Source organism: Haliotis asinina, chromosome 7 (genome assembly GCF_037392515.1).
Source record: "Haliotis asinina isolate JCU_RB_2024 chromosome 7, JCU_Hal_asi_v2, whole genome shotgun sequence".
In the NCBI taxonomy this organism is placed as follows: domain Eukaryota; kingdom Metazoa; phylum Mollusca; class Gastropoda; order Lepetellida; family Haliotidae; genus Haliotis; species Haliotis asinina.
In genome coordinates, this window is record NC_090286.1 from 44,889,821 (window position 1) to 44,904,606 (window position 14,786).

Consider the following 14,786-nt stretch of genomic DNA (forward strand, 5'->3'; position numbering starts at 1 on the left):
GGTAGTATGATGAAAATATTCTGTTAGTCACCTTCACAAAAGGTTATTGTTAATATTTTCTATTTACTGGGGTAAGAAATACTGGACACTTACACTCTAAGGCTAAGTTCATTTATAACAGAAGTCTTTACTAATTCACATGGCTGATCTTGGTCATTATTGAAACATTAGCTCCTCATGTGTTGAGAAGGCGTAGCACCAGCTGATTGATCACACTTGCTTAATTATTGTTTGAAAAATGGTGTGTTTAATTAAAAAAGTCATTCTGGACGTTTCAAATTTAAAGTGAGCTTGAGAGTGCATTAGACTTTGCCCCAGAGTTTAATGGTCAATATTGTAGTCCGTTAATGCATAGCATTTACCTGTCAAATGTCCTTTAGACTGGCAATCCAACATGTCAACATATTGTGAAGTATGCACTTGTTTCTAGAGTGCATTAAGGTCTAATGAATGCTAATGTAATCAGCTCTCTGCCTCTTGGCTTCTGGCTTTCTGCATCACTGCTTCATTCCATCCAACCCCCACCACACCTTCTCCCCCACCCCCTCCCTCACTACCAGTCTATTAATTTTCAATCTGTCTGCTGGCATATTGACCAACAAAATCTATCTATAATCACCAAAAGGAGTCACTGAAAAACACTTCAAAAACATCATTGTATGTAACTTTTATGATTGCTGAATTTTTTATATTTTTTTTAAAGCAGGAATAATCACAATTGTATGATATTTCATAAACATATAATCATCTGTTGTTGAAATAATGCAGTTGACGTTGCCTTGAGCAGAGATTTCTCATGAACTGGAAAGTGTTTTGTTACTTTAAATTACAAATTGTATGTATAAATGTATAAAAGGCATGAACATGCTAATTTCTCAAAAAGAATCATATATTTTTCTTGAAAATTGGATAAGCTTACGTATAATTTTCCAATCTCCAGTTTGGTGAATTTACATTTATTTTTATGCAATGTATTCAAACATACCTTAAAGAAAACTAAAAATATTTTTGGCTTCCTGTTAATTAGCTTCAAAAAACACTGCTGACATTTGACTCAACCATCTATTACACCAATGTATAGTTCATGGATCATTTCAACCAGTCTATAATTCATGCCAGGTCCTTTAAAGATCTCCTGATAAACTTGTGGTACCTATTTAAGTTTAGCCATATGATCCTTGCAAAATACTTTTTAAAATTTTAATGGCAAAAGCACTCTTTGAACCTGAAAATCTTCCTGAATTATGGCCGAAGGGTCAAGTGACACTGCAGCAAAAGTGTTAAACCATTTATGAGTAACAGCAATTAAAATTCCAGTTTCGTATGCAAATGAGGTTTTGTATTACATTGAACCAACCTGTCGTAAGTGAACCATTCATAATATGTAAGGTATCCCACTGCAAGCCTGCGCTGTCACATACTACAGGTACTTATCAGGTTCTTGGTTTTGTTATGCATGCCTGTCAGTGATTGTGTGAAAATGACAAGCGTATATGTCACCTGTTGTGGTGCCGATTTCAATTTTTAGAAAATATATGTTTCTAATCATGTGTGAATATTTTCTCAGGCACTTATCAATAATGCGTACACAAACTGATGTACATGATTCTATCATGTAAATTTTAAATAAACAAAACGTATATCAACATTCCCTATTTTCATCATTAGATAATAAGCATGTATTTCAGACAGTTTATTCCGTATGTAATGGTCTAATAGCCCATCATACGTCTACAGATTACAGTGTATGATATATCATAACATGTTTACAATAAGATTATAGGCAATAAGACAAAAGTATATTTTAGAAACAAAGATTAAAAGACAGGAAGAAACTGTTAAAGTCTTTGTATTTTCATAACTGACAAGATATATCATTAATTCATATGAACATATTTATCTTGGAAGATCATTTATCATTATGAAATATTATTATGAAATTAGTATGTATACTACCCACAAAACGTTTAGACTCACTAAAAGCACTCACTGTATGTCATGTATATGCATATATGGTTACATAAAAGATGAATTTCTCCACTAGCTTGGGAAAACAACTGCAAACCTTTAAAATGGCGATGAACGGCACAAAGATCATTCATCAAATTTTGTGTATGTGTAATTATCATGTATATAAACAGCATTGTTTTGGTGTAAAGTTTTATTAAGAATTTGCCAATTTTTGCTACATTTCACCAAGTTTCATCACATATTGAACTCATAACAGTAACCTTTTCAACGTTACGAAATTGCCCTGCATTACATCAATTAATGTGTAAACAGTACTTATGGAATATTTTACAAAATCTAATTTAGAACAGCTGGCTGAAGTAAGTGGCTACATTTACGCCAGAGAGTCTAAACCTTTGATGTGTAGTATATTTAAGTGACTATTAAAGACAATGGTTGATGATTTCCACGGATAAAAGTGTATAACTTCATGATGCACTGATTCAGACCACCATCATTAAATAATAGTACTTAGTACTGATACTGCAATTACCTGATGGCATTCATGTGTTTACACCTTGCGTTATACAATTATCAGTTTCACATAAAAACAACAAAAAATCAATTTGTAAGAGACTTCTAAACTTGATTACAGGGCTACATGCCCCAGGGCACTCTAACACATCAAAAGGGCTGCACCATCATTATATTTTTTCAATTTCATCTTCAAATGAAATCGTCACACACCTGATTTCATTATCAACTTTAAAGAAAAAAATTAAAGGTGGTCATTATCTTTGATGACACATATCACCCTATACTTATATATCTTTTGTCATGGTGAGATAGATGTACACCAAGTATATCATGTAATACAAATGACATTAGTTATGAATGTCAGTTTAGGTGTTAGTCATGTGACGTATTGTTCACTGACATATGAAACTGACAAATTATGCATGTAATGTGCTACCATCTGGAATGGCAATAGATTATGCCTGATTTACATTCACATTCCTCCTAATGAAAGTGCAATAAATTAATTTTAAATTGAAAAAGTATATATTCTTTGCTGTATTAGATTATGAAAAACTAGTTCAAATTTGTCCTCAGCATCCAGTTCTTATCTAAGAAGGAAATTAAGAGTCTCAGTTTGTCAGATTCGCAAACTCAGTTGATGCTCTTCATCTATCATAACTGTATTGATCAGTGCTTGTGATGTCAATCACTGGATTATTTGGAAAAGAGTTTTTACAGACAGCTGTCATATAACCTGAATACTGCTGAGTATGTTTTAAAGAACAGACTAGCAACATGACATAACTAGATGTTTTCCAATCTGGAGATAAGCACTGTAAATAGTGAATCTGGCTTTATGCCATTTTTGGCAATATTCCAGAAATATCACTTTGTCGGACACCACAAAATGGGCATCACACACATTGTACCCATGTGGGGATTTGAACCAGGTCTTCTGCATGACAAGTGGATACTTTAACCATTTGGCTACCTCAGTACACCTGTAAAGAAACATTCTGGGATATCTAATTACCATAACAATCAAATGAGTACAATGTAACATACAACAATAATAACAATAACATTCAATAAATACATCTGTATAGATAAAAATGATAATCACATGTACACTAGTCTTTAGTTCTGAAGCAAAATCAATTCCAAATTTCCAAGTGAATCTCTTCACTGTCAGAAACTAACTATATATAAGATCATCACAACAGAATATTCAATCTCTGCTGCATGGAAAGGTTCCACTTGGGGTGAAATATAAACTAGCTGTGAAAATTATTTGAGTGAGTGAATGAGTGAGTGAATGAGTGAGTATGGTGTTACGGTGCTTTTAGCAATATTCCTACAATATTATGGTGGGAAACACCAGAAATAGCCTTTATTGTACCCAATGGGGATTAGATATTGTCTTCTATGTCTTTATACCATATTTTATAACATGTAATTTCAATTACCTTCTTTCCTTGCCACAATATTGATTTGAGAATAGTGAGTTCGGTTTAATGTTGCTAAGAGCAGAATTATTAGCTTGACGTGGAGACTGATAGGGGTGATAGATGTTTTTTACCACATTTGCTGTCTACAAGCATATGTATAGTGCTGACAACCTGGAAACAGAAAAGATATCAAGATAATGGATCTCATTAAGAAAAACATGGTAAAAGCATATTTGTCTTATTTTCTGATGTTTATTTCATTTTCTGACCTGAAAAATGGTTATAAACAGTAACAATTTTTATGGATAGACAATACAAGGTTCAGTGAAAATCTTAACATTATCCAGTGACCTCTTCCTTGATAATGGTGTTAGCATCCACACTGAAATGTCACATTCATTGCATTAAAGAAGTTGCCTATCAACAAAACTTGTTCCTGGGTGGCTTCCCAAATGCCACCCAAAGGTATTATAATCTTCTAATACCAGCATCAGTTCTGGGTTTGCTGGGACAGAACTGTTATTACTGTACAAAAACAGCTATCAAACCAACATGTTTGTGAAAATATGAACTTTGTCATTTACTTTATGAGAAATGTTTTCCGACAGGAAATCTCATCTCATCTCCTGACATGAGATAGTCATTTCATCCCCCCTGCCCCACCTCCCTCATCATATTGCAAACAGGTTGCTTAACAAGAAAAATAAAAATATTTTCAGTACATCATCTCAAAAGAAGCGTTATCTCAACCTTTGTTTATAGCATTCAGTCTTGAGTTAACCTTTAACTCAAATTGTCTCTATCTGAGTGTAGCCATTTTATGGATTTTCTATTTCAGTTTCGACTTGAATTGTTTCATGTTTCCTTTCACAAATTACGCACAAATTAATATTTCAATGTCAGTTTAATTTATATTATCTTTAGTTGTTTTAGGCACCCTTAACAAAATTAAAGTGATAATACAAGTCTCTATGCATCAGTTATCACTTAGAACAAGAAAGTAACATTTCCTAATACCCTTTTGTAATAATGTTTGCTGCAACATACCGATAAAATCAGGAAATGTTTGATAGAATGCAGAAACTTCATTCTGTACCTGAGACAAGAAGCCTGCATGACATGTCATCATATTTTTTCAACATTAGTGTAGGATTACATCATGTTATATACAGTGATGACACAGGAGTTGTGTGGGCACACAGGATAATTACAGTGTTCATTAACTGAGGATGGACAAACCTAAACTATTGTCTGGGGCAATTTTATGGGTATGTGGTATTGATTGGTGACCGACATACCTTAGTGACATTTGATAAACATCGCTATGACAACGTGATCAGATGTAGAGCTGGATGCTTATTGTTAGACAACTTTTTCATGCTGGAACATATTTCATATGTCTATTTGTTCATCTTACCCACTAACACTTACACTCACTCCTTCCTTCCCATTTATGTCAGTCTCACCTCTTGTGTCATTCCTCTCTCACTCACTCCTTCCTTCCCATTTATATGTCAGTCTCACCTCTTGTGTCATTCCTCTCTCACCCACTCCTTCCTTCCCATTTATATGTCAGTCTCACCTCTTGTGTCATTCCTCTCTCACTCACTCCTTCCTTCCCATTTATATGTCAGTCTCACCTCTTGTGTCATTCCTCTCTCACTCACTCCTTCCTTCCCATTTATGTCAGTCTCACCTCTTGTGTCATTCCTCTCTCACTCACTCCTTCCTTCCCATTTCTATGTAAGTTTCACCTCTTGTGTCATTCCTCTCTCACTCACTCCTTCCTTCCCATTTATATGTAAGTTTCACCTCTTGTGTCATTCCTCTCTCACTCACTCCTTCCTTCCCATTTATATGTCAGTCTCACCTCTTGTGTCATTCCTCTCTCACTCACTCCTTCCTTCCCATTTATACATCAGTCTCACCTCTTGTGTCATTCCTCTCTCACTCACTCCTTCCTTCCCATTTCTATGTAAGTTTCACCTCTTGTGTCATTCCTCTCTCACTCACTCCATCCTTCCCATTTCTATGTCAGTCTCACCTCTTGTGATATTCCTCTCTCACTCACTCCTTCCTTCCCATTTATATGTAAGTTTCACCTCTTGTGTCATTCCTCTCTCACTCACTCCTTCCTTCCCATTTATATGTCAGTCTCACCTCTTGTGTCATTCCTCTCTCACTCACTCCTTCCTTCCCATTTATATGTCAGTCTCACCTCTTGTGTCATTCCTCTCTCACTCACTCCTTCCTTCCCATTTATATGTCAGTCTCACCTCTTGTGATATTCCTCTCTCACTCACTCCTTCCTTCCCATTTATGTCAGTCTCACCTCTTGTGTCATTCCTCTCTCACTCACTCCTTCCTTCCCATTTATATGTAAGTTTCACCTCTTGTGTCATTCCTCTCTCACTCACTCCATCCTTCCCATTTCTATGTAAGTTTCACCTCTTGTGTCATTCCTCTCTCACTCACTCCTTCCTTCCCATTTCTATGTCAGTCTCACCTCTTGTGTCATTCCTCTCTCACTCACTCCTTCCTTCCCATTTATACATCAGTCTCACCTCTTGTGTCATTCCTCTCTCACTCACTCCTTCCTTCCCATTTCTATGTAAGTTTCACCTCTTGTGTCATTCCTCTCTCACTCACTCCATCCTTCCCATTTCTATGTCAGTCTCACCTCTTGTGTCATTCCTCTCTCACCCACTCCTTCCTTCCCATTTATACATCAGTCTCACCTCTTGTGTCATTCCTCTCTCACTCACTCCTTCCTTCCCATTTATATGTCAGTCTCACCTCTTGTGTCATTCCTCTCTCACTCACTCCTTCCTTCCCATTTATATGTCAGTCTCACCTCTTGTGTCATTCTTCTCACTCACTCATCCTTTCCTTTCCATCTATCCATCAGTCTCACATCTTGTGTCATTCCTCTCACTCACCCATTCCTTCCCATTTATCCATCAGTCTCACCTCTTGTGTCATTCCTCTCACGCACTCACCCATTCCTTAACGTTTATCCATCAGTCTCTTCCTTTCCTATCCATTTATCCATCAGTCTCACCTCTTGTGTCATTCCTCTCGCTCACTCACCCATTCCTTCCCATTTATACATCAGTCTCATCCTTTCCTTTCCATTTATCCATCAGTCTCACCTCTTGTGTCCTTTCCACTCACTCATTCCTTTCCATTTATACATCAGTCTCACCTCGAGTCATTCCTCTCACTCACTCACTCACTCATCCCTTCACATTTATCCAATCAGTCTCACTTCATGTGTCATTCCCTCCATTATACATCCCAATGTTATCATCAAGCTCACTCACTGACATTTCCACTGACTCACTCATAAATCCAGACCATTTTCATCCATCTCACCTAGTCTCCTTTTAATTCATTTGCCCCGTGAAGATCTGGGCTGGCATTGATCTTCAGTAGCCCATATGTGTCATAAGAGCTTGGATTGAGGGTCGTGCTAGGTGACAAATCATTGGTTCCCAGTTGTGAAGATTGATGTTCATGGTGTTGATCACTTGATTGTCTGGTTGATGGTCAGTTATTTACAGACCGCTGACATACAGGAATATTGCTGAGTCCTGCGTAAAACTAATCTCACTCATATTTTCCCATGTTATCTTTCTCACCAACCGTGTCCACCTCGATCAATTTCCACCACCATTTAACTAATGAATGTGTTGTGTAACAACTATTAACAATCAATTTAAGCATCTATTTTATCAAGATACAATCTGTTAACATCTATCACCATGTCTACACCAACTCCACACTCATCCGTCAACAATGCTCCTTCTATAGTCCAGGGGACAAGCAATTGATTACAGGTGAAGAGATCAATATTGATCCCATAAGATCAGCAAGAACATTGTTCCATCAGTTCTCCTGCATTACACTAAACAGCTATAGCCCCATCTTGGATAAGTAGTACTAATTGTCAGTAGTGTTGTTTCAGTCCTGAAAAGTGCTCTATGTATATTACAGATAAAGGCGAGTAACTGCCGGTAGAAAAATGAAATAATTATCATAGTGCTGTTTGTGTGGATTGTGTTATGTGTTATTGTTTATCTGGGTTTATCAACAGTGAGATTCTGATTAAGGTTATCAAAGGAGATTATCATAGCTCTAGTATCACAATCAGCTGCAGAAAACCATTCAGTCATTGTTTAAAAGTGAAGGAAGTAAGTCTTATTTACGTTTTTTAAAACTGTGAGTCATGAGTCAAGAAGACAATTTCCCCACCAAAATTATAGCATACATACCTGGGCAAAGATCAGACTCAGCTTTCTATAAAAAAATGGATACGTTTGTGCTTACTAATGTTTGTATCACCTCCATATGACATATTTTGCTTTAATTTCTTTTTTTTATCTGGGGGATAAAAAAATTAATCCAGTATAGACAGTGCTCCTTGTTAGTGGACTTCAAACTTAACATTTGTAATTTGAAATGTATATATGTTCAGTAATGACATAGATGCATTAGGCTTGCTAACTTGGTTCACATGTCGTCATATCACAATTGTGTAGCATAATGATCATGCTGTTGATCACTTGATCACTTTGCTCTAGACTTGATTATTTTCAGATGTCACTATATAGCTGACACACAGCTGAACGTGGCTTTAAACAATAAACAAAAAAGGGAAATGCAGATTAGTGACAAATTGGTGCAGACATATTTCACAGACTTACCTGATCATTGTTACAGCAAAAGTAAATTTCATCCTTTCTTCTATATATATATTGTTGCATACACATTTAACAAATAAAAATGCCGTTCAAAGTGTATGTCCAGAATAGCAGTGTCCAGATTGACAGATGTCCACTGTACATGATATGTCCAGGAATTGGATTGTATTTTCAGTGAGTGATTTTATTTCAATATGGTTGAAAATACTGAAAGAATTGGGAGATCTTGAATCAGTTTTCACAAAAAATGAATATTCATAATCTTTAACCTTTTTGTTTTGTACAACTTCAAACTTCATGTATTAGTTATTTATTCTGTTTCAGTAAATAAAAGCGTGTGTTAAATGACTTGCAAGTAATAAACAGCAAGAACATTTCCATTTTACACAGCAATTTATTCTGATGAACTACACAGGAACCAACCAACGCTCTCCCTAACAAGCTGCCTCCTGGCTTAACAACCCCAAATATCTACCACAACATATATCATTATCTGTGACAACAATCAGCGGTGTAGACGGCAGCAGCACCACCACCCACTCCTCTGTAGCACAGGTGTGTTCCAGTTGACATCTGCCAGATAATCTCCTTTGAAGTGTGCCCGTCTCACCTGCCTGGTGTAAGGTGGGCTGTCAAGCGTGGTGTATTACCTATCATGTAGACCACGTCAGCATCTGCTGGGTTGAGGGCAACTTTATACCTTATCATGCGACAGCTGCTTCTGGCCCTGGTACAGAGGCCACCAATACAAGAATAAAAGCAGGATACTTGCTTAAAGGATAAGTTGATGTGTCCTCCAGCATTGTATTTGATGATAAATAATACACTTAATACATAGACCAACAGGCATGAAATGAGTCCCTTTCCCTTAGTTTTGTGATGAGGGCATTGTAATATATTTCTGAATGTATTAAAAAGATATTTTTGCAGCTATTGTCATACATATGTTACAATACCCATTAAGACACTTTGATGTTTCCAATATTTCTTATGAACATTTTTACTGTTTGGATGGAAAGGTTAGCTTTGTTCTGACCCTTTGTAAGGCTGTTTTATCCTTATTGATTGTTGAAGGGCATGTGGGTTTTAGGGGACTGTAGGGAAATACTCCTGATTAGCTGAAGTGGCAGTTGTTCAGATAGGCAGGTGTGACTATTTGACCATGATCTTAGGTCGGAAATGGCAATCTAGAAATGCCTTTTGTTTGTGTTACTTTGAAAAGATGAATAATCCCTTGTGCTTTATTGATTTATTGCATGTATTAAATTGTTTCAGCATGCTGAATTGATGCAGTGGTCTTTGATTTATTCATACATATAACAGTAATATGTGGAAGATCCATGATGGTATTGTTTTCTGGGGATACTTCAAAGTTCTGATACAGAATTGTGTTAATGAAAGGGATAACTTTGTGCTCAACCCAATTGTTACCCATTACATGCTAAAGTAATGCTGGAGTGATAATAGCTTTTTCTTGGTGTTACAATCTACAATCATGAGCTGAAAATATGCTGCAGTGCTGTATACCTTCACTTACCTTCACCTTCACATTCAACATTTAAAGTTTAAATATATTGTATATTCCCCAGGGCGTTGAGTTTGATAATACAACATGCTATTGAGATTGACATCAAGTGATTGAGGGAAAAACAAAATGCCTTTAAGCAGCTGAGCCTGATGTCGGCATGCGAAAGTTAGTATGTAATCATGAGCTAAAATTATGCTGCAGTGGTCTGGACCTTCACTTCCTGATGCTAAAGTTTAAAATCATGAGCTGAAATTGTGTTGCAGTGGTGCGTACAGTCACTTCCTGATGCTAAAGTTTAAAATCCTGAGCTGAAATTGTGTTGCAGTGGTGGTAGCCTTCACGTTCTCAACTTAAGTTTACAGAAATGTATCAAATAATTACAATCAAGCAGAATACAAATTGACAAAACCCCTTTATTCTCCTTGACAGAATGCTTGTTGTAGGAGGTAACCATCAGGATCAAGTCATCAGACTTGCTGACTGGCTTAATACATGTCATTGTATCCCCGTTGTGTAGATTGATGCTCATACTGTTGATCACTGGATTGTCTGGTTCAGGCTCTATTATTTACAAACCACCGCCATAAAGCTTGAATATTGCTGAGCGTGGCATTAAAAAATAAAGCAAGAAAGCAAGCAAGAAACCAACCAACCAACCAATCCTTGACAGACTTTCTGATTTTTTTTTAAGATCCACATCCTCAATCTCCATCTGTGATGTGCTATACACTCAGGTTCTAGTTAATCCTGTCACTGCACCTTGCAGCATCTCACAGCACCAGGATGCAGCCAGTAGCAGGGTACACCCTAGCAGATGATACATGATGGATATGTCAGTTACTCTGCACAACACCAGGTGATCGCAGTGCAGGCTTGTTTATTTCAGTTCTGTGACAACTAAATGGCAGACAGGGCTCCGAAATAACTGTAGTGGGACCCCTGGCCTCAGATTTCTTCCCCACCATGTCAAGCTATGATGGATGTTCCCGACAGAGACAGCTTGCAGCCCTGTGACAACATTTGGTGGATACGATGTAAGTGTGAAACAGTCACAGGATGACTCTGGCTGATTAACATGTATAAATAATAGGATGAGATGCCTTCAGGCAGGTTTGAGTAACAAGCCAATTACAACATTACAAGTAAAGGTCATGTGTAGTACCTAGTTATTCAATGAAGAATTTCATAAAAAAGAATTTTTTTCAAAAGCTTGTGCAAGCAGTATGTATCTCTGCAGCATGCTTCTTTACTTAAAATTACTGTAAATTTTATGGGAAGGAACATATTTCTATGTCAATCAATGCACACACCACCTGCTGAGATACCGCCATATCCATAAATCACTCACAAGAACACAATTAATTTACTCAGAAAACTCATGTGGAAATAAACGGAAATCTCAATTAACTTTAACTTTAACATGTCACGCCATGACATGCTTTCAGTATATAAATCTTTATAACCTTTAAGGCTGATGAAAGAACAGTATGTTGTAGTAAAAATAGGTGTAATTAACTTAATTTGAAAAAAAAGCGTAAAAAATTTATCCTACTACAAGTGTTCATATCATTTTAATATTTTAATATTTACAACTAGTTAATCACTGTATGAATAGGTATGGAACACTTTTGAAAAACAAGTTTAAAATAAAATAGGAATAGTAATTTTATGAATATACTTATACACACTTATCAGGACACGTTCATGAGAAAACTTATCGTTTGTGAAATGTCAATGAAATATATATTATCTTAATGACACTACACATATCTACTTTTGTCTTCAGTTTCACGATAAAGTAAGACCAGTTTTTACTGTTTGACATTTTATATTATCTTCTGTGTGACCTGTTATTCAATATGGTACATGACCCACGATATGCTGAAGGTCAGAGCCATGACCTCATCAAATTTGAATGTTAATTAGTCGTTTTGCCAGGCAACTCAAAGTCATGAAATTTGGATGAGAAATGTGTGTTAGATATATTACATACTGACAAGTGATATATGTACACTGTACAAAATAAACAGAAAAACAAATACAACTTACTGAAAAGGTTTATTCAGAAATAATGACTGTAAAAGTGAAAATGTGTTTGAAAAGTTTACACACACACGCATACATGCATGCATATGAAGTTATGAAAAAACTTCATTTTCAATTTTTATGATTCAGTACAAACAATGTCATGTTAATTTTTTACAGATTACATATAATTTACAAATATTTATGATATTCAATTTTATGAATAGCTATTTTCTTACAGAAAACTCTAATTTCTATAAAGTGAAAAAAATATGCTATTCATGGATTCAAATTAACATGCAAAGAATGACCAATAAAGTATCTTTGGTCATTTTTTAAACCTTATATTCTCTCTCAGGAATGGTCAAGCCAGCATTGAGTTAAACCCATCCTTAACCACATACCCAGCTCACACACAAATCTCCCTCACCAAAACCAGCATAAATTTCACATCATTTTTCATCTAGCCAATAATTGTGCCATCTATCTAATGACTGACATTTAGACACGAGACCCAAACTTTGATGTGTCTTAAATCCCTCGTAGCTCTGGATGGCCGGATCTATAATGAGCTAGATTATTTGATGCGGATGAACAGTGGCGTTGTAGTCAATGAAATGGGTAGCACACGCCTGAAGTCCCATTGTCTGTGACAATACAAGCTGCAGCTGGGCACACGACCTCTCACCTGTTCATGAAAGGCCCATCTCAAAAGCTGAATGTTTGTTTATTTTTTGTAAGAATTCAACACTTAAGGTTTTTCAAAACTTGAATTTGAATGATAATGGACCATCAAAGTATTGTAGTTTCTGAGTTAAGAGTAGAATATGAGGGATAGATTTCAAATTTAAATTTGAATGATAATGGACCATCAAAGTATTGTAGTTTCTGAGTTGAGAGTAGAATATGAGGGATAGATTTCAAATTTAAATTTGAATGATAATGGACCATCAAAGTATTGTAGTTTCTGAGTTAAGAGTAGAATATGAGGGATAGATTTCAAATTTAAATTTGAATGATAATGGACCATCAAAGTATTGTAGTTTCTGAGTTAAGAGTAGAATATGAGGGATAGATTTCAAATTTAAATTTGAATGATAATGGACCATCAAAGTATTGTAGTTTCTGAGTTAAGAGTAGAATATGAGGGATAGATTTCAAATTTAAATTTGAATGATAATGGACCATCAAAGTATTGTAGTTTCTGAGTTAAGAGTAGAATATGAGGGATAGATTTCAAATTTAAATTTGAATGATAATGGACCATCAAAGTATTGTAGTTTCTGAGTTAAGAGTAGAATATGAGGGATAGATTTCAAATTTAAATTTGAATGATAATGGACCATCAAAGTATTGTAGTTTCTGAGTTAAGAGTAGAATATGAGGGATAGATTTCAAATTTAAATTTGAATGATAATGGACCATCAAAGTATTGTAGTTTCTGAGTTAAGAGTAGAATATGAGGGATAGATTTCAAATTTAAATTTGAATGATAATGGACCATCAAAGTATTGTAGTTTCTGAGTTAAGAGTAGAATATGAGGGATAGATTTCAAATTTAAATTTGAATGATAATGGACCATCAAAGTATTGTAGTTTCTGAGTTAAGAGTAGAATATGAGGGATAGATTTCAAATTTAAATTTGAATGATAATGGACCATCAAAGTATTGTAGTTTCTGAGTTAAGAGTAGAATATGAGGGATAGATTTCAAATTTAAATTTGAATGATAATGGACCATCAAAGTATTGTAGTTTCTGAGTTAAGAGTAGAATATGAGGGATAGATTTCAAATTTAAATTTGAATGATAATGGACCATCAAAGTATTGTAGTTTCTGAGTTAAGAGTAGAATATGAGGGATAGATTTCAAATTTAAATTTGAATGATAATGGACCATCAAAGTATTGTAGTTTCTGAGTTAAGAGTAGAATATGAGGGATAGATTTCAAATTTAAATTTGAATGATAATGGGCAGTAATTTTTATTGTTGTTTTTGAGCTATGAGTATAGTATACTACAAGTATATTTAGATTTGAATGTGAATGATTTTGGGTTATTGTTTTAATTCTAGTTTCTAAGCTAAGACTGCCATATTGATATATGTTTTGATCTTGAATTTAAAGGGCTGTCATGTAACTTGGCTTCTATGCTTTGAGAACAATTTTTATACTTTCTTTCCTTACTCCATCACTTTTTATACCACTGTCTAAACCTTCTCTCCATCAATCTCATATCTGTGTCACACCACACCATACATAGCACCAGGACTATCCTCACAATACATATACACACACATAACTCATTACTCATTGTCCAACAACCAACTACCAACAGACACATATACATGCATTATACAACGCTTAGTCTCTAAATATATATAATTTTTATATTAACAAATAAACCCATTTAGATAGAAAAGGAGCGCCTACGAGGTGGGAGAGACACAACCTGGGGAAATCTAGACTTCTTCCTTTCAGGACTTTAGCACTGTTTGTAGGGCTTGCCAGTAGGGAAAATAATCTGGGTCAGGGACTGTGAGACAGACTAATACATGCATGTGCTCAGACACGCACGCACGCACGCACGCACGCACGCACGCACGCACGCACGC